The sequence below is a fragment of the Monodon monoceros genome, unplaced genomic scaffold, assembly GCF_005190385.1.
Source record: "Monodon monoceros isolate NGI ecotype Baffin Bay Population unplaced genomic scaffold, NGI_Narwhal_1 Super_Scaffold_3, whole genome shotgun sequence".
NCBI lineage: Eukaryota > Metazoa > Chordata > Mammalia > Artiodactyla > Monodontidae > Monodon > Monodon monoceros.
The window spans coordinates 82,176,974-82,198,606 of record NW_021703780.1 but is presented as its reverse complement, the minus strand read 5'-3'; the positions used below and the strand labels follow the sequence as shown (position 1 = coordinate 82,198,606).

General features: G+C 39.3%; 1 protein-coding gene and 1 non-coding gene across 5 annotated transcripts in view; one reads left to right on the top strand and one right to left on the bottom strand.

Moving 5' to 3' along the window:
* Positions 1-21,633, bottom strand: part of MITF (melanocyte inducing transcription factor) — a 223,759-nt gene that overhangs the window by 117,744 nt on the left and 84,382 nt on the right. The gene's annotated exons all lie outside the window — the stretch shown is intronic.
* On the top strand, positions 7,792-7,899 carry LOC114908220. Its single transcript, XR_003796912.1, has one exon. It is a non-coding gene; the product is annotated as a U6 spliceosomal RNA (small nuclear RNA).

Sequence of the window (21,633 nt, the reverse complement as noted above, 5' to 3'; positions counted from 1 at the left end):
GAAGGAAGGAAGGAAGGAAGGAAGGAAGGAAGGAAGGAAGGAAGGAAAGAAAGAACTGAGTTCAAATCCAAGTTCTTCCCCCCCTCATTAGCTATACAGCCAGGGGAAAATTAAACCCCTCTAAGCCTGTTTCCTTGTCTGTAAAATGGGGACAAGAAGAGCCCCAACTTCACAGGCTGTTGTAAGACAATCCATGGAATAATGCATGATACCCACTTGACACAATGAATATGTGTGAGCATTGAATACAGGGTAGCCATTATTATTAACAACTTCATCATTATCACCATCATTTTCACCCTGGCCTGATGCTAACATGGCTTCCCCAAAAGAACTCCTCCAAAACCGCACCAGAAAAGAACTCCCTGATTCATGTTTGGGCCAACCTGCTACATTCTTAGACCCATGAGGCACTGTAGAAGGATCCTTGACCAAATAAAGCCCCAGTGCAAAAAGCCACCATTAAAATACTCTCCTTGTAAACTCCTTGTACACTCACACACAATTATTTATTCTCGTTAATCACATAAATACGTTAGAAGCACACTCTAGAGTAGGGGGAAAACAAATTAGGACAATCGTTGGGATATGGGGGGAGGGTATTTTTGAATATCATCAGTGTCTGCTCTTCTATTATGTGAGCATAGAGATTATCAAGAGCTAGACAGACATTACATGCTATTGTCAATACTATCATGTCCATAACAAGAATCTAAAGACATAAATTCTTGCAAAGCCTTTCTGTACCCAGTTCATCTATGTCACCATTCACGGCATTACTACGTAGAAAAGGAAAATGGTACAAAATATTATACCCAGTTCTTCTTAATCACTGTGTTTTCAGTAATATTTTATTTTAGATTCTTCACGCAGTCTAGGAGCTAACATAAAAGTAACACACTGGAACCCATCCATGAATGCTCGAGGAAATGTGCACAGAGTATTTTGTTTTGATTCCTCAGCCATGGTAATAGACAGAATATTCATGAAACCCTTGTACTTAAAAATGTTCCATGGCCAGCCAATATTTGCCAGAATGATACTGCCATATAGTCAGCAATGGAAAAATAAAGTCATGAGAAAACACAACCATTCTCATCTTTCCCAGAAAGATGGCCAGGATATCTGCTTTCCTGTGCCATAGAGGCTGACACCAGCTACGAAAATCACAACGTTCCCCTCACTTGAAAGCACGTACGCACAGGAAAGGAAAACAAAGGTGTTCCAATGATCTTCCCCGAACCCAACAGACTGTTAGAAATTCACCAGGCTTCCTTTCACCTTTAAATTTGTTCTCCTGAAAAAGCACAGTTAGTAAATGAGTTCATGCCATCGAAAACGCAAAGAAGTAGTAGAAAACCCAACTGTCCTAGAATAATAAAGTAGAAGAATTTGTTCGCGAGTCGGGGACAGAAGGGAGGAATCGAGGCTGACAAGAGGATAACGTTGCTAGTGCGTCATTAAACTCGAATGTGAGGGCGAGAGCTGATAGGCTGTGAAGCATATGGAATGGAATCATAGCACTTAGGATTTACACATGTCTTACCGGAACGAAACAAAGATTTATATTAGGAAATATTCCCACATGGCTTTCAGAAAACCTGATCAATTCTCAAGAAACTGAACCAAAGCAGTCTTTGAGACGTACATAAACTAGAGACGTATAAGTTACAAATCAGACCTTTCTCTCCATCTGAAATGTGTCATATGTGAAAGAAACTTCTATCAACATTAAGGATCATCAATTACTAATGCCACAAACACAGTCCATTTAGTGGAATTTAATTCTTTTCATACCTCTGTTTCTACACCAGCTAGTTATCCTTCTCTACAAGCAGCACACTCCAGGAGTTAAGAACACAACCCCTGGACTCAAACTTCCTGCATCTGCCACTAACTCTAATTTCTCCATCTGTAAATGAGGAACATAACTAAATGAGTTAAGGCAAGTAAGACACGCATGTTTCTGCCTGGCCTTGACACCGTTTTAATCTTTCTCATCTTCTCTAGTCCTAGTGTATCTTTCTTGGGCAGAAAACAGGCAGAATGGATATCTTTGCAGAGGAATTCCAACATTGCTTTATGAAAGAAATGCAAACGTATGCCTGCTTTGATTTTATTCACTCTTTAACAAGTATTCATTAAGTTTCTACTATGAGCCCACAGGTACCCTGCTAGAAGTTGGGACATACCAATGAACAACAACAGATACAGCAACCAAGACACAGTCCAGGCCCCTTTCCTCCATCATATATTCCTCAGTGGTGCTTTGCAGATGCAGCTTGCTGAGCATAAAGAATGTGGAGTCACCATTAAGGAAAAATTGCTAGTACATGTGCTTCAGAGCTGGCCATGTTTACTGTCTTTAATCTGTGAACTAGTGACATACACCTAGCTAAGACCCTGCTTTTGAGAGCCTTATATGCTTCTACAACACCTTATGTGTCCATCTGTTAATTGCATATATATTTATCCAACACTTACCAAGAGCCAAAGGCCAGACTTGACCCTGGGTAGAGACTAGTGAGAAAGGCATGGTCCTTCTCCAATGTAGAATCTTGCATTTTAATGAGATTTTTTTTTTAATTGAAGTGTAGCTGATTTACAATACTGGTGTTAGTTTCAGGTGTACAGCATAGCAATTCATTTTTTTTTTGAAGATTATATTCCATTATAGGCTATTATAAGATATTGGGTATAACTCCTGTGCTATACAGTAAATCCTTGTTGCTTATCTATTTTATGTATAGTACTTTGTATCTGCGAATCCCATATAGAACCTTGCATTTTAGAGATGAGTGCACAGACGTGGTCCAGAGGGCAAACGCAACTGACCCTAATTCATACCATTAGGAAGGGCAGCACTGAATTAAAAACCATGCCTAATGCCAAATGCAAGTATGTCCCCTCCTCAGGGATTTTACTCTTCCTGCTGTCCCCTTGGCCTATAACGCTCTTCCCCAGAGGGTTGCATGGCTTACTCTTCAGTCAGTTAATTCACATCTCCATTTAAAAGGAACCTCAGAAGCGAGGTCTAACCTCTGAGCCTCAAATGAAATAGGAATTCCTCCTGGCTTTATTCCTCTTCATAGAACTTTCCACTCCTACCAGGACGTTAACTCCAATAGGGCACGTATCTTTGCCCGTTTTATTCACTGCTCTATCCCCAGCACAGGGACAGCACTTGGCACAGAGTAGGTGCTCAATAAATATGTGTTGGGTGAATAAGCACAGTGTTCTTTTGACCTACCCTTAGGCACACCCATGTCACTCCTGCTGAGGAAGCTTACAACCTTTAGACTGCAGAGAAGAGGGACAATGACAAAGATCCAATTCATGAAACGTGAATGCTATGGAAAGAGCTGAGTGGCTGGGAAGCATGCGGAAGGTGACTGCGGCAATAGGAAAATATGCCAAAGTGTGGTTTATGCTAAACAGCAGATGAGTTAGGGTGGTGTACCAGTGTGGCATTAAGTAACAAGAGTCACATATCGAGAAATGGAGGGACACAAGGCACATGACATTCAGCCTCAATGTCATGCAGACACAGGTGGTGTGGGAGGGTGTGGTGAACTAGATACAAACCCATCCGAGGGCGAATGATGGCCCATATTTGTTGACTCTTCAGATTTTTAAAAAGAATAAGTAAATCCTGAAGAGAATATAGAAATTAATGATGCCACATTTTGATCAATTCAGAGTTGTTTTCAACACTACTCAGGCTACACTAACATCTAACAGCACCATTCAGAACAGAAGGTCCCAGACCAGCAGCAACTATTGTCTTCTCTGACCCCATCCAAAGGAGTCACAGCAGTGCCACACGCAGGGCACTGAACGATGTCTTCTTGGGAGTCTTTGCAATTGGCATATAAACTCTAAGAAGGTTCATGGTTTCCTAATCTTCCCTCCTAGAACTGAATGAACAAATACTCCGACTTAACTTTTCAGTTCTTTCTTTTTTTAATTTTATACTGGAGTACAGTTGATTAACAATGCTGTGTTAGTTTCAGGTGTACAGCAAAGTGATTCAGTTGTACATATACCTGTACCTATTCTTCTTCAAATTCTTTTCCCGTTGAGGTTATTACAGGATATTGAGCAGAGTTCCCTGTGCTGCACAGTGGGCCCTTGTTGGTTATCTATTCTAAATATAGCCGTGTGTACATGTCAATCCCAGACTCCCAATCTACCCCTCCCCCCGTGACCCTTCTCCCCCCCCCGCCCCCGCCCTTACCATAAGTTCGTTCTCTAAGTCTGTGAACCTGTTTCTGTTTTGCAATCTAAAAGAAATGATACAAATGAACTTATTTACAAAACAGAAACTTTTCAGTTCTTAATGAGAGATCATGGGATGCCAACGAATCTTAGGTACAAGACAATGTTTTCTCAGAGTCTCTATGAAGAATTACCAAAACAAAACAAAACAAAACCCTGGCAAAAAATTGCAGAGCTCTGGATGGTACTAGAATCAAGCAGACTCTAAAATAGGTCAGAGAAAGAGCTGTAATTGTTTTAAATTCTTACCAGGCAAAAAATAAAAATAAAATGATCTGAGGGGGGAAAAAAATCACACTCCTATTTTTCTTTATGTATACCTTGTTTGTTCCCCCAAACAAACTTAAAGCAGCTTACGTAAAAGCACACAACACCCCAAGATGAAAACAACAGAAAACTAACATGTGCAGGGGAAGAAAACAGGATGAAAGACAATTCAAGAGAAAAAAGAATTAAATGACCCTAGGGATAAGATTGGTTCACAAAAGGCAAATAAGAATCTGCACGTTTTTCTAAAGGTGAGTCACAAACTGCTTTCTAAGCCACGGGGCACAGAGTCCAAGGTCTACAAGGGCCAAGTGGTTAAAGTAAGGAGGTAAAACAAAGGGAAGAGTGCATGCTTTGTTTTAAGGAAAATGGCATTACTTTATTGGATCCCACGGTTGCCATGGAGACATGTGATCCCAGCATTGCCAGATCTGATTTTTCAATAGATGCTGGAAATTCAAACACACTTGTGCGAAATCTTCTCATTTTCCAATGTTGGCAAACTAGTTTTCTTTTGGTTTAAAAAAAAAAAAGTATGGGTTGAAGAAAACATGCCTGTGGCCATAAAGAGGAAGAAGACATGATCAGTTACATGACTAACTATATCCATAAAATAAAACCCCAAAGTTGAGTAGAAGTACAGTCATTTGTGGTATCAAAACCAGAGAGACACTTCTCCCAAGGATCTTCATAAAGAAGACACTGGAATATCCACAAGATAGGCACCCCATACAATCAGGATTCATGGGGCTCTATCTCATGATGACCTTCCAAGGAGACCGAGAGCATAATACTAAGTGTAATGTAATAAAACTAACTGCTGGGGTTGGGGGGAAATGGGGTGGGGGGTAGGGGCAAATTGTCAGGTTTAGAGATTTCTGCTGGTCTGGATTATTTCAGGTATAGATTTTACAGCAGATTTCCCTTAACTATTTTTTAACCAGTGAGCACTTTTGATAAATATAAAATCCTCACGCCTTTCTTTAATGTTGTTTGACAAATCAGAGTAAAAGCTACCTTGGAAAATGGTTTTGCAAATGACATTGCCTTCTTTTTTTTTTTTTTTTTCGGTATGTGGGCCTCTCATTGTTGCAGCCTCTCCCGTTGCGGAGCACAGGCTCCGGACGCGCAGGCTCAGCGGCCATGGCTCATGGGCCCAGCCACTCCGCAGCATGTGGGATCTTCCCGGACCGTAGCACGAACCCGTGTCCCCTGCATCGGCAGGCGGACTCTCAACCACTGCGCCACCAGGGAAGCCCCGACACTGCCTTCTTTCCTCATTGTTTTACTAGAGTATTCGGAATAACAGATGAACCTTTATCCCTCAGACTGTAATCCATAAATATTGGTTTTTCTCAGCAGCATTTGAGAAGTACTGAGTAGAACCAGCTGCAAGGTTAGATCCCCTGACGAGGATCTGGAGTGAGGTATTCTATGGGACCATTAAGTTCAAAGCCATTTGCTTTACTGGACAGTCCATCTAGCAGTAGGATTGAACTTTGTGTATGTTGAAGAACCTGCCAGTCACCAGCCAAGGAAGGATACAAAGGTAGGACCAAATGTCTCCACAAAAAAAAAAAAAAAAAATTCTGTATCTGTTGCAGGTCACCAACAAAAGGACAAGCAAGCTCTAGTCCACACAGTGACACACAGTGATGATCCCTGGAATCCCTGGGGTGCTGAAAGGGTGGCTGGTTCCAAACTGGGCTCTTGACATACCTAGAACTAGTGCAACTTTATTTCATCTGTCTCATGTAGAGTTAGTTCTAATGCTTGTTTTGAACATGCAAATCTGTTTAAAAACATGATTGACACATCAGGGGACAATTTGAGCATAACCCACATGAACTTGAGTTTCCTTATGTATGATTTGGTCCACAAGAAACACTAGGTGAACACAGAAAACCACACCCACCTGAGTCAGGCAGTAGAGAAATACACAAAACTTACACACCACAAACACCTGCCCGCTACCCTCAGTTTACCATGCGTGCTGCACACCGCAACCACCCACAGCTTTGCTACAACTTTCCACCCAGTTTAAGACCGCTTCCTTCCACCACCTCACCATGGTTTACAAGCTGCCACCCTCCCCTCAGCCACCTCCCCAAGCAAACACTAGGTCTTTTCAAGGCAAACCGCCAAGTTTATGTGGTACTTGCATACTGCTTAACCATTTAGCAAGTGTAAAACTCTAATGCTTTTCTAAGGTTCCTAGCTTTCCTTTTTTTATGTTCTTGATGAAGTTTTTGAGTATTGTGCCCCAGCCCCGCTTTTCCTATAGACTCTGTGCTATCTATTGCATGATTTTCCATCATCTAGTGATTGTCTTAGAAATGCGTATGTTGTATTAAGGAAGAACGGTCAATACTGGGATACTAAATAAAATGTTATTTGAAAGAAAATGATTTCACTAGAATGTAAGTTCTCCTCAAAGCTACCATGCTGCTCCCCCAACTCCAGGGGATACCATTCACGTCATATAAGATGTGTATCATTTTCATTATAAATTAACTAACTCGGCATTTAACAAATTGTTATGCAAAGCCTCATATGTGTCATGAAAGGACTACACTTCAAAGGATGCATGTGTTCACTTTGCAAAAGTAAAGGAAAACAAAAAAATACGTAAAAAAATAAAAATCATTCATCATCTTAATACACAAGCATTTTGATGTTCTTCCTTTCAGTTTTTTCTCTTTGCACATATAACACCACTATCCCTGCCATGTGCACTGTTTTGCCTGTTCTATTTATCTTATCTTGGCTTTAAATTGGCCTGCCACTTCTAAATCAAATATGCTTACATTTCTTTAAGAAAAAAAAAAAAACTGTTGTCAAACTGACCCAGTCATTTAACATTAACTGAGCACGTACTATCTGTTGAGCACCATGCTCTGTGACATGCAAATTAGAATATTCAATAGACTGGGCTTAACCACCTAGAGAAGAGAATTTCTTAAAGTTTCCAAATTTGGCACAGTTAAAACATTTCTTGCCCTTAAGATTAATTACTATTTTCATTCTAGTTCTAAGATTGGTTAAAAATATAAATTACATAAATAGCACATTTGGAAAAGAAAATGGACTTGTACTATCAGCCACCTGCAAAGTACAGCTTCAAGAATTGCATTCTGCCCTTTTATCTGTCACCTTTCCAAATACTGTACCACCAAAATTAACGACACAAAACAAAGCTGCATTTGAGTATTTCTAAGTAGTAAATACACACATTAAAGTGTCATGGTGCTCCCTTCGACAGCACATGTACTAAAATTGGAACGATACAGAGGAGATTAGCATGGCCCCTGCACAAGGATGACAACGCAAATTCATGAAGCGTTCCATATTTTGAAGGATATATGTATAGCTGATTCACTTTGTTATAAAGCAGAAACTAACACACCATTGTAAAGCAATTATACTCCAATAAAGATGTTCAAAAAAAAAAGTATTATGAAGTCTGCCTATCAATTTTCCCTCTTTATTTGTCCAGCAAGGTTATTTTAAGATTTTATTTTGTTTGTGTTTGACTATGGATTTAAGAGTTTAGTAAATTACGTGGAAGATATAGATACACATAAATATATATAGGTGTGTGTTTATGTGTATGTGTGTGTGTGTGTCTGTGTATGTATCAAAGACTGGGCTCAAATATATATATTCTTGAATTTTCTTTTCTACAAAATGTGAAATATACATGTCATTCTATATATTTAAGTTAAATTGGCTAACAAGAAACCAGGTGTAGAAAGCTGTTTGGGGTTGTATCTTCTCTTGGGTGAGATGCTGGGAAACACTAAGAAATGAGGGCAATAAGGACAAAATCAAAAGAGGTGAGATAATCTAGACACATAATAGGGTGCTCTAAAATCACTGATAAATGATTTACTCTTCTCTTTAAAAATTTTTTTAAATAAAATAAATTTCAAAAAAATTTTAAATAAGCTACTTGGCTAAGTCATTATTCAGGTTCCAAACCAGGGGACGGAGGGAACACTGGCAAAGGTCACAGGGTTACATCTTCATATGCCATTCAGGTGCCAGCCTCCACCATATTTTATGCTTCTCCCTCTCTCATTGAAAAAGACCACTGTCTTATTATGATAACAATTTCCAGGTGGAAGCTAAGCCTTCAGTCAAGATTCCTGTCCCTTTCAAAGTACTTGTATGTGTGTGACATGGTAGATTAAGGTGTTCCAGCTCACCCTGGGCAATAGCTTTTCTCAACCTCACAGCAATTCATCTTGGGTACCCATAGAGGCAGTCCTGGAAAGCCTGAGTCTGAGAAGGGGTGAAAGTGCACCCCATAACTTTTCCACCAAAGCACATCTCAGCAGAGGAGCCACATCCTTGCAAGGAGCCCTGGTAGCAAGGCCTAGGAGCATGGTCTGAATTCACCGTCAACAAGGGAGAGGTCTCCTGGCAGCCTCACGTTTCATCTCACATTCTACTCTCTAATATGCCCTTGCTTTTATCAGGAGGAAACAGTTGCTAAATCACCGACCAGCTGAATTATTGAGACTTTTGCACCCCTACCCCAAACAGTCAAGAACTATTGATGCTCTAAAAAACACATGAGTCACTTTAACCTCCAGCTTCATGCAGCCTTTGGCACAGGGCTTCAGACTTCCACTAAGAACATAAGTGTTTTGATTTTTCAAAGCCCTGATGTATTTTCTTTTTTAAAAACATCAACAGCAATTCCCTTACTCCTTTTTATCTATCAGTCTTTCTTGAGGAAGGACTACATTTAGAGCAGATCAATCTTCTCCCTCATGGGTACTGAACATGAATGAACAGAAATCTTGAGGCAAGTTCCCTTCTGAGCCCACAGAGATGTCACTGCCACTCGGAAAAGCTACCGGCCACCGACATGCCCCGTCCTCACATCACAGTGACTCCTTCAGCTGCAGAGGAAGGGAGAAGGGCAATATATCCACAAGCACGCCTGGCAGAGATGCAATTACGCCCCTCCTGCCCCTCCAGCCCAGGCCCCTTGGCACCCTCTTCCATTTAGAGAGCTACTCAGACCCCATCATTCACCAGAGTGTCCTAAAAAGATACAAAAAAGATAAAGTCCTCAACTGTGCTAGACACCGGAAGAAAAAAAAGCAGCCACAAAATGAAAACTGCCTTTTAGAAGTAGTTATGGTTAAACATTTAAAAAAAAAAAAAATCACATGATTTTGCTCCCCATACTGTAGCTAATGAAAAGGGGCATTTAGTATCCAGTGGGAAAAGCAGTGTTTTATAATTTCATCAGCAATTACTACAAAGCTCATCTGTAAGAGCTTGGCGAATCCTCACTTTTTCTGACCTCGAGAACCAACATTCTCTGAAGTCAGAATCCAGGGACTTATTCTAATGTTGAATGTTCTCCTGAGTCCCTTTAAAAGAAAAAAAAAGAAAAATGAACTTCACATTGACTGATGCATGACATTGTTTTAATCAAAAAAAAAAAAAGTGCAAGTTGAAACCATTATAACATGTCATAAAGCATCAGTAATAGCCACTCAGCAAGAACTAAACCATTTTTAAGGTCATAAACAAGCACGTACAGCGCGCTACACTAATTTATTAGAAACATCCTCTTTAAAAGAAAGGGTCACAGAGGGCTCTGGCTCAATCACACTGCTCTCCACACGCCAGCCGTAGAACTTATATATGACCTTTGCAATTCCCCTTGAAAATCCCTTCAGCACTCAGACATTTCACTTTAAAAATTAGGGGGAGGTGAGGTAAAGCCATAAAAATCAGTAGCAGGCACACCAGAATATGCTGGAATAAGATAAACGTCTTTCTCATAGAAGAAATGCATGCACTATTAATGAAAAGAATCCAATGCAAAAGGCAACTAGTCACATCTCCTTAACCACTTATATTTTAAACCCAGAAAAGCAAAATCAGACTTACCCTTGGAAGCCATCCTATAGGCTGACTCAGAAACGTAGCCTGTCGACAAGCCAAAAACAGCTACAAACCAGGGCTCCAAAAACTCAGTGGGTTTAATCCTCTCATCCACCTACTAACCACTGCTAGTACGTATGCATCTGGCTTTTGTTAAAGCACTTCTGCAAACGTACAGAGGATGAGTAATCGTTCAGACTTCGTAAAACATGCCAAACCCATCACTAATAACAGTAGTTTCATTTACTCATCACATTTTTGGGTGCCTTGATTTTATTTTTTTAAGAGAAATGAGTGTTTTTGCTGATGCAAATTCCCTGCCACTAGACCATGCACACATTATCCAAAAGGCAATAGGCTGCCTGGTGTGTGTATAACTTTTTCTGGGTCCTTGTCAGCAGTCAGAAATGTTGAACTAATATGTAAAGGCATAGCCTGCTTGATAAACTGTCTTTTAACATTAATAACACCACTATTTTCCTAAATAAACCCTCCAGCCAATTCTACTCTTTCTTTCATTGAAAAAGGCAATCATTTTATTATAATAATTAGAAATACGAATAAGAAAAATAAGAGATACTCAAGCATAAATTCACCTCTCACTGTCTCCCCATCCAATCCCTTCTCTGAGAGATATTCACTGTTGACAATTTTCAATGTATCATTCCCGAAATTTCTATGTACATAGTATGCATGTATGTATACACACACACACAAACATTCTTCAGAAAAACTCTTGGGGACTGAGGAGCCTCAGACATCAGAATTTTCTAGATTTTGTAACAATAATGAAGAATATACAGAGTGTAATATCCCTAGTGAGATCAGCGCAACAGCTCATAATCAACCATATTAATTGAATATTCATGTTTTTTGGAAGAAATATTAAGCGGGATAATAAAGACTATAAATAGCCTCGTGTCATTTCAGGGCAGGTAATTCTGCCAAGTGAGATTTTTTTTTTTAAAAAGTCATTCAACATTTAGAAACTTTTGAATTTTGGAATTGTGGATAAGGGATTTTAGCCCTATCATTTTTCTCCCAGTTACTTACCAAGTTTTGAAAACTTTTTTTTATTAAAAAGGTTCATGATAATAAATTTTTAAAATACATATGAATAAAATTAAAGTCACCTGTAAAATCCCACCACACAGAGAATCGAGCTTTTATTCACTCGTGTTGAGTGCCTCCCGGGAGTACAGACTCAATAATCCTTGGGCACACTAAAAAATTAAAGCAAACATAAATTCTATTTTCTTTCTTTTTTTTTTTATTGGAGTATAGTTGATTTACAATGTTGTGTGAGTTTCAGGCATAGAGCAAAGTGAATCAGTTATACATATACATATATCCACTCTTCTTTTTTTTTTTAGATTCTTTTCCCATTACAGAGGCCATTACAGAGTATTGAGTGGAGCTCCCTGTGCTCTGCAGCAGGTTCTTATTAGTTATCTAGTTTATGTATAGTAGTGTGGATATTTCAGTCCCAATCTCCCAATTTATCCCTCCCCACATCCCCTGGTAACCATAAGTTTGTTTTCTACATTCGTGCCTCTATTTCTGTTTTGTAAATAAGTTCATTTGTACCCTTTATTTCTTAGACTCCACATATAAGCAATATGATGTGATATTTGTCTTTCTGTGTCTGACTTACTTCATTCAGTATGACAATCTCTAGGTACCATCCACGCTGCTGCAAATGGTATTATTTTGTTCTTTTTTACGGCTGAGTAATATTCCATTGTATATATGTGCCACACCTTCTTTATCCATTCCTCTGTTGATGGGCATTTAGGTTGCTTCCACGACCTGGCTATTGTAAATAGTGATGCAATGAACACTGGGGTGCATGTATCTTTTTGAATTATGGTTTTCTCTGGGTATATGCCTAGGAGTGGGATTGCTGGGTCATATGGTAGTTCCATTTTTAGTTTTTTAAGGAACCTCCATACTGTTCTCCGTAGTGGTTGTACCAATTTACATTCCCACCAACAGTGTAGGAGGGTTCCCTTTTCCAAATCCTATTTTCAAACAAGGTAGGAAGTTATACCTGTTTTTAACTAAAAATATCCACCTTGCAAAACTGTTCCCGAAAAAGATATGAACTCTTTCATTTACTCATTCATTGATTCAAACATTCATTGAGCTTCTATTATATGCCACACAATATGCTAAATACCAGGTATTTGGGTGGCCTGGATGTAGCATATAAAACTACCAGACATCAGATTAAATCTGAGTTTCAAATAAATCAGAACTATTTCAGTATAGTATGTCCCACATTTGAGACATACATTTTTACAGATATAGTTTTTAAGTATTTGAGATACACTTATGCTTTTTAAATGTCCCACATTTGGGACACACTTATATTAAAATACTACTTGTTTTGACCTGAAATTCAAATTTCACTGGGTGTCCTATATTTCATTGCACAAATGAGGCAGAGTCCTTGCTGTCATGAACCCTCAGTCTAGTGCTAGGGATCGGAGGACAGTAGGTGGACAGGTAATAAATAGGCAAACAACTACATACACAGTGTAAATAGAAAAAAGAGCTATGAAGGTGATAAACTGAGCAATTAAGATGGAAATAAAGAAGAATATTATTTAAATACAGAGTTCTTAAGGAAAGCCTTGTCTAGGAAGCTAACTCTGAGGGAAAGAGCATGCTGAAGGAAATAAAAACCTCATAATAGTAGAGCAGCTTGCACAAGACCTAGCCCATAGTATATGCTCAATAAATGTTCATTTCATTCCTTGGCAGGGCTGGGACTTCATCTCTTGGCTCACCCTAGTCTGGCCCTGTGCCTTGGGATGGAGAAAGATAATAAGAAGGGGTATAGTATATGTGGACCACCAACGGCTTCCTCCTTCAGAAAGTCTGGCAGCCACCAACTGTCTACAACCTCATGAGAGATATTGAGCGAGAACTTCCCAGCACAGCCCTCTGGAATGCCTGACCCACAGAAACCATGATATCAATAGATAACGAAATGATAGCTATTATTTTCAATCATTATGTTTTAGTATTATGTTTTAAGCAAAAATAGTAACCAAGTGTTGGCAAGAATGGGGACCACCCAGAACTCTCAGACACTGCTGGTGGAAATGTAAATTGAGGCAGCTGCTTTGGGAGACTGTTGGTGGTACCTAGGAAAGCCAGACATACATACATCCCGAGCACCAGCCCAGCTTCCATTCCCACTGGCACTGCTGCACTTCTGGTTCTCGCCATTTCCCACAACACAGCCCCTTCCTCCCTTCTCTGCTGGATTTGCAACACCTCCAGTACCAATTACACACACAGCCCCCAGACTGATCTTCCTAAAGCTCACCTTTCACGCTGCCATTTGGCTGCTCCAAAAGTCTTTCATATATAAACTTAATAAACATTTGCTGATTGATTACTTGTAAGATTCAAATCTAGAGAGTTTTACTAACTTGGCACTGAGGAGGAAAAGGCAGAAAGCAAATAACCCAGGCATTCAGAGATTTACAAGGCAGCTCCTTGAAATGCCCTCCAAAAAAATTAAACCATTGCCAGAAATCCTGATTGTTGTGAAATACATATGTGGAAATACATCTCAAGGACCTACTGTTATCCATTCAAATGGAATGTCTCCAAAAAAAAAAAACCTGAGTGCTGTTATGATGGTGACAACCAAAATCAGATTTGCATAGTGAAGAATAAATTTCAAACCTGAAAGGTCTTCCGTTGCATGGAAAGGGAAGAGTAACAGTGTATAGAAAACAAAGAGGAAGAAAAAGAGAAAAAGGAAGGGAAGGGAAGGGAGGACAACCCTTAACCTTCTCTAGAATTTTCTGTCAATGCCCTACTCTCTGATAATTGTCTGGGACCATATCACTAGTGGTGGTAATGGGAGGGAAAACCATAATAATTGTAACTACTGTCATTTACTCTGTGACTGCCATGTGCAGACACTATGCTGAGCCATAAGATGCTTATATTGTCATCAGCATTAATGCAACCAATATTTATGCCAGGCACTGTGCTACCTGCTTTACAAGCATCATCTTATTTCACCCTCACAGCAATCTTGCAAGATTAGTTATTATTCCCATTTTACAGATGAGGAAACTGAGGGATGGAGAGGCCAGCTAACTTGCCTTAGGTTTTATCCATGAACACTTTGAGGGTCTAGGATAAAGTAAGATTCAATAAACAGTGAAAAACAATAAGAAAAAGATTAAAATGCCTCATGGGAATACTTGAAACATGGAAAGAAAAATAAAATACTGAAAATATTGGAAGTCAATTTATGGCAACATAAGAACTGACATTCTTGAAACCACAACCGATGGGATGAAATACACACAGAACAACACGAGGAATCTCAGCTAAACTGGCAGAAGTTAAGCTCCATTTTGTGCACTTTGAAAGGGAGAATCAGAGCCCATATTCATTTATTCATTTATTTATTCATCAAATATCTATTGAACACCTACTATGTGTCAGACACTGTTTGAAGTGCTGGGGATACAGCAGTGAACAAAGAGACAAAAATCTCTACTTCTATGGAACATTAGGGTGAGAAAGGGAATATGGACAATAAACTTAGTAAATAACTAAGCCACCTAAGGTGTTAAAGGCAGCAAGTGCTAGGGTAAAAATAAAGCACCAAGGACCAAGATAGGGGCAGGAAGGGAATGCTATTTTAAATACAGTAGTCAGGGCAAGCCCAGAGGGTGACAATGGAGCAAAGGCTTAAAGGAGGTGAGGAGATGGTTGTGGAGCTCTGTGGATGGTTGTAGGTCGAGCATCCCAGACGGGGCCATGCCTGGCATGCCGGAGCAAAAGCGAGGAGGCAGGTCTAGCTGCCACAGGGAAGCCCGAGGGAGAAAACAGGAGATACAACCAGATTAAACAACAGAAGCCAAACTGCAAAAGGCTCTTTGCTCACTGGATACCCATGATTCTTCAGCTTTGAGGGTCATGAATTACTCATAGAAGCTGATGAAAGCTAGGAGCCTTCACCCCAAAAAGTGCGCACACCAAAAATGCTGTCCTAATTTCAGAGGGTTGACATCTCCCTGCTAGACTCCCAGGATCTCAACAATATCCTAGAGGAGATCACAGTCCCTCCAGCTGAACCAAAGAAACACCCTGGATCTAACTTTGTATTTAATGACATCCCAAAGGCAGACAGCAGTTCAGGACAGTGGACACCAAGATTCCTCCAGTCTCTGAGGCTTTGCTTGTTCCAACGTCCTCACCAATCAGGGAGGTCATGCTCAAACACCAACAGCCCCGAGGGAAGCCAACTACATGCGTCACCTGGGGACTCTTTGCTAGTCACAGGGTTCAGACACAAAACTACATCACTAGTGACCTTAACATCCAAAGAGTAGAGGAATGCATGCAGTCATAGCCCAAGGGGAACTGGAGGCATGTGGACCCCATCTACCGCCTTGCAGTTCATACATGTGTGTGCGCGTATGTAGGTACACATATATTTATATGTTTTAATTCTCTTCATACAAGCTAGAAGACAGCAGAGATTGTTTTTTGTTTTGTTTCGTTTTGTTACTGCTGAATTCCCAGTGCTTAGTACAGTATCTGGCCCACAGTTAGATGCTCATTAAATAAATGATGGTTGAATGAATGAATAAATCCGAAGAATTACTTCTTTGCAAATCACTCTAGGAAATCAGTGGATCAAGATGTCACAACTGAATAGACAGAATAGTTATGTTGGAAAGGTTCAAGGATATGGTTAACTAGGGATTAGAAAAGCTTGATGCAACATGAGCACAGTATTCCATGTCATAAAACATGCTTAGGGAAGATGAGAAATTATACCAGCTTTCTGCCTCAGTCACACAAGTTTCTCACCAATGCTTCTTAAACCATTTGTAATTTGTGGTTTGCATCAGTTTGTCTGTTGTTTTTTTTAATTTCAAATCCAACACAGATCAATACTTCTTTTTTGTTTTTTTCTGGTGCGCGGGCCTCTCACTGTTGTGGCCTCTCCTGTTGCGGAGCACAGGCTCCGGACGCGCAGGCTCAGCGGCCATGATGCACGGGCCAAGCCGCTCCGTGCCATGTGGGATCTTCCCGGACCGGGGCACGAACCCGTGTCCCCTGCATCAGCAGGCGGACTCTCAACCACTGCGCCACCAGGGAAGCCCCAGATCAATACTTTTGTAAACATAATAAAAATGAATTCTAAGACAAATGAAATGAAAAACAAAACAGACACACAAACATGCAAGCCCAAATTTGTATTAGATTCAAGAGACCTAAAAATCACTCTATCCAATTGTTATAAAGGTTTCTGAACACTCAATGTCTGTTCATACCTCACTGGTGACCGACACATAGTTTATGAAACAGTCTAGTCCATTAATCATACTTGGAGTAGCATGACTCAGATCACACGCACGTGCACGCACACATACACACACACACACACACACACATATAGGAGATTCCAGCATTCACTTCAGATGCTAATGCTTTTGCTTTCCAGCTGATAATGAGAAAAGTAACGTTCTGCTTCTATTACATTTCTGTCACATACTTATTTCAACTATCTAGGAATAAAATTATCAACTCCATGATGCTCATTAATATCAAACTCCAAGAATATGTTAAAATATTGACTACACCTCACTTCAAATTATCCCAAGATTTAAACATAGAAATTAGGAACAGATTGTTCATTTTATAACAGATCCTACATTTAGTAGAATAATTATAATGAGATATATTTTAAGTATCTAAATATGATGGTGATTTTATATTAATCCATTTAAAAAATGTAGTCTTTATATATTTACCTCCTATATCTATATATCTGCAGCTTTTCAGAAATATATTTATTGTGCAAACTAGTATAAAGAGGTTTTTAAAATGCTACTAAAATGATATATGCTTGGGCCACAAGTATTTTCCTTTACCTATTCTAAGTTTGTTAACATTACCTACTTGAAAATTATCCTACATAACCTAAATAAAATTGGATTAAATATAATTTATAAACAAAACCAACATATGACTCTTCTAAGAAGTAAACAGATTGTCTTTTTCTTTTTTCTTTAAATTATCCTTTATCCCAAAATACAACCTCTGAAACTATATAAACATAATCCTGAAATTTCTAGCCATTCACAAAGCTTCCTTAGGTCGGAATGAGTTAATGATTTTCCTCACAGTCCAACTAAACGTGCATTCCACAGGAAAGCCTGCTTGAGGCTGAACACAGAGTCAATACTCACTAATTCACTTCTTAGCTGGCACCCAGGCAAGTAATCCTAACTTTGGGCCAACTGTAAATAAAGGCAAGGATATTCCTGATGGTACTTATAACATGAATTTTCTAGAGGTAGAATTCAAGACTGTTGCCTTCAAGCCCCACAGAGCTTCTATCACATCATCTGGCAGAAGGAGTAAATAATATTGAATTACAGAAGGAAACTGTTGATTCCTCATTTCTTACAGGTCACTGAGGCTCAGATATACAAACCCCTTATTGCAAGGATTTTGCATCTTTGGGCAAAGCAAAGTAAAACAGCTGATTAAGGCAAAATAAGAAAAAACAATAAGCAAATGGTATTATAATGGTGCACCTATACAGCAAAAACTGAGAAGTTAACTCAAGAATGAAGTCTGGTAAAAAAAAAAAAAACAACTCTTCTTCAATACCTGCACCTATACCTGGATTATAATAGGCAGGTAATAAGTGCAGTACTGGAGGAAGTAAGATAAAGAAGATTCAAACAAAGCAAGTGCAAGCTCTGAAAAACATAAAAACACTGTGCACAACAACAGAATGCAGACGGTGAATTATGCTGATGCTTTGCTACAATTTAGAAAAGCTTAACTTGAAAAATAATAGCAACTTCCATTCTTTGAGAACTTACTATGTATCAAGCACTGTGCAGAGCATCCGTCATTTCATGCGATTTTTTCCAAAACCCTGCAAGACTGGAATTAGTACGCCCACTACAAATAAGGAGACAGGCTCAAGGATGGAAATAACTTGACTGAGGTTAAAGTCAAACACATTAGATTAATGTGTCTGTCTAATTCCAAGCTTGTGCCCTTAACCTCACATCTCACTGTCTTCCAATGTCCAAACATTAAAAAATAATAATGACGATGACAAATGTTCATAGCTGCACCATTTGTAAATGCCCCAAACTAGAAAACTCCCTAAATACCCATCAACAGGAGAATGGACAAATAAATCTCAAAAAATTTATGCAATGAAATACCATATAATCATGAAAGTGAGTCAGCTACAACTATCCACAGCAACACAGATGAATTCCTCAAACATAATCGTGATGAGTAAGTGCCAGGCACAGGTAAGTACCTATGTGTGACTGTATGACTGAATCCATTTCTACAAAGCCCAAAACAGGCAACATTAATCTATGCTGTTAGGAGTCAGGATGGTGGCTACCATTCGGAGGGGTAATGACTAAAGGACACAGGAAGGAAGCAACTGGGGTGCAGATGTCATTTGATTAATTGATCTGAGCGCTGGATAACAGGAGCCCAATTTATAAAAAACTCATCATGCTATACACTTAACAATAAGCACACTTTTCTCTACATAGATTACACTTCAATAAAATATTTTTTAATCAAAAGAAGATGCACCTACTTAAGGCATTTTCTCCTTTATCCTTTTAATGTATTTAGACTCAAATATTCTTTAATAAAGCACATACTATATCTTCCCAAGCTTTACAAATCTTAAGTACAAATGTAAGAAAATAAATCATTAGAAGAATGGAATAATGCCATTTGTAGCAAAATGGATGAAGCTAGAGATTACCATCTTAAGTGAAGTAAGTCAGACAAAGACAAATATCACATGATATCACTTATATGTAGAGTCTTAAAAAATGATACAAATGAACTTATTTACAAAAAAGAAATAGACTCACAGACATAGAAAACAAATTGATGGTTACCAAAGGGGATAGCGGGGGGAGAGGGGAGGGTAAGTTAGGAGTTTAGGATTAACATATACACACTACTATATATAAAACAGATAAACAACAAGGACCTACTGTATAGCACAGGGAACTATACTCAGTATATTATTAACCTGTAATGGAAAAGAATCTGAAAAAGAATATATATATATATGTATACGTATAACTGAATCACTTTGCTGTACACTTGAAACTCACACAACATTGTAAATTAACTATACTTAAATAAAAAAATAATTATAAAAATAAAAATTATTAGAGATTTCTAAATAGACTGGAGTTGGGGGAAAACAACTGACTAGGAGTCCAAAAACTCTGTCTGGGTGTATTGTTCTGTTCTCTCAGTGCATACTCTTGAGAGGAAGGCATTTATCCTCACCTGTGGTCAGTATCCTCATCCAAAAACTGAAGGAATCAGACCCAATAATCCTCAAGGCACCTCACAGTCTTTTTTTCTGAGCCCTACACTTGCTCGTATCACACTGCTGCAGCATTCACACAGAAAAGGGGAACAAAAGAGCAACTGCTTGCAACTCTATCACACGATACAAGGGTAGAAGGAAACAAACTTGACATGTACATTTAATCAACCTTTGATTATCAATGTAAGATATTACAGCTCTGCAGACAATCCCCAGAAACTGAATTATATCACTCACCACTGGGTCTCACAGCAGCCTTGTTCACACACAAAGCAGTATGGTCAAGTTGCCAGACAAAATCTTTTGTGGATTTTTTACTCTAGGGTCATCAGCACCACCAACCTCCACGTTTACCACAGATAATGGCATATTTCCAGTTTTCCCTAAGATCTGGTCATTCAATCAGAAAAACGCAGAGAAATATACAATAGCTTATGTTGCAATACATTCTGATTTCATGCTCCTTTGTACAAATCCATTACACTCTCTTACCTTCTTGCCATGCAAGAACAGAAACCTAACGCTGCTGATGGGACCCTGTATTAGTCAGGGTCCAATCAGGAGAGAGAAGCCACACAGTAATTTGAACGGAGGAAGTTTAATATAAGGAATTAACTGTAACAAGGAATTAGCTTATAAGAAGTAAATGAAACTCTAAAGAATATAGGAATGGCAGATATAAGGAGCACTCACTACCCTTAGGGCTCAGAGTCTTCCTCCCCAGGGCTGAGATCCAGGTCCTTTGAGCTCTCTGCACGGCAGGAAACTCACTGCGGTGCTGCACCTGTGGAACTTACTGGACTCCATCCTCTAGGATGCCAGGGAAGGCTATTCACAGAGAGGTGGCCCACCAGAGGCACTCTGCTCCAAATGTCCTCAAGTAAGAACGCCAGAGGAAGCTGGTGGCTACTACATGCAGCTCTGGCCACCATGCACTACAGGAACCAGGCACTGGAGAAACACCCATCCATTCAGGGCCACAGGCACTGCAGGAAACAAACACTGACAAAACTGATTTAGAGGGAGGAAAATTCACTTTTCAAGAGGCAGACAAGTCTGACAACAGCAGGAATAAAAGAACTACTTCCAAGTCAGGTGCAGGGTTCTTGTTTCCTGGGATACATCTCAACTGTCTTCTTTTTACTATATGCTGAGTTTGTCCCAAATCACTTTTTAGATGGTCCTTAGCATGGCACAGCTTTGCTAATACCAGTCTCCTGACAAATGATGACAGACTTTGAATATAAAGTCACTCACTGAGCCATAAATAGTGTTGCTCATATTTTGACCTTTGCTTAGCCATTCACACGAATGTGCTAACTGTTCTGTAACAGGATAATTTCAGGCCTGTGTGTGTGTCATTAGTGGTCTTTTGCCCAAGCTCTGCTCTGGTCATTCTGCTAACCAAAATGCAGGCTGGAGGGCATCTTCGGAACCAGAAAAGAAATTATATTCAACTACTTATATGCTAGGAGAGCAGGATTAATGATCAGGTAGTGTCATAAAGGATTTCAACAACAGGAAAGATCCAAACTAAACAAGCAAACACTGGTCAATAAGTCACTCTGGTACAGATCACAAAACGCAGGCGTTTTAGAGAACATCAGATCTGGGGAAAAGACCTTGATGCTAAAACAAATAAAATAATCATAATCCATATTTCCAGAAAAGAGGAAAAAAGCATAAAAGACTAAGGTTCAAAACCCAACTATATGATGCATATAAGCAACTAACCTTAAGTAGAAGGACACAGAAAAACTGACTGAAAAAGTAGAATGAAAATA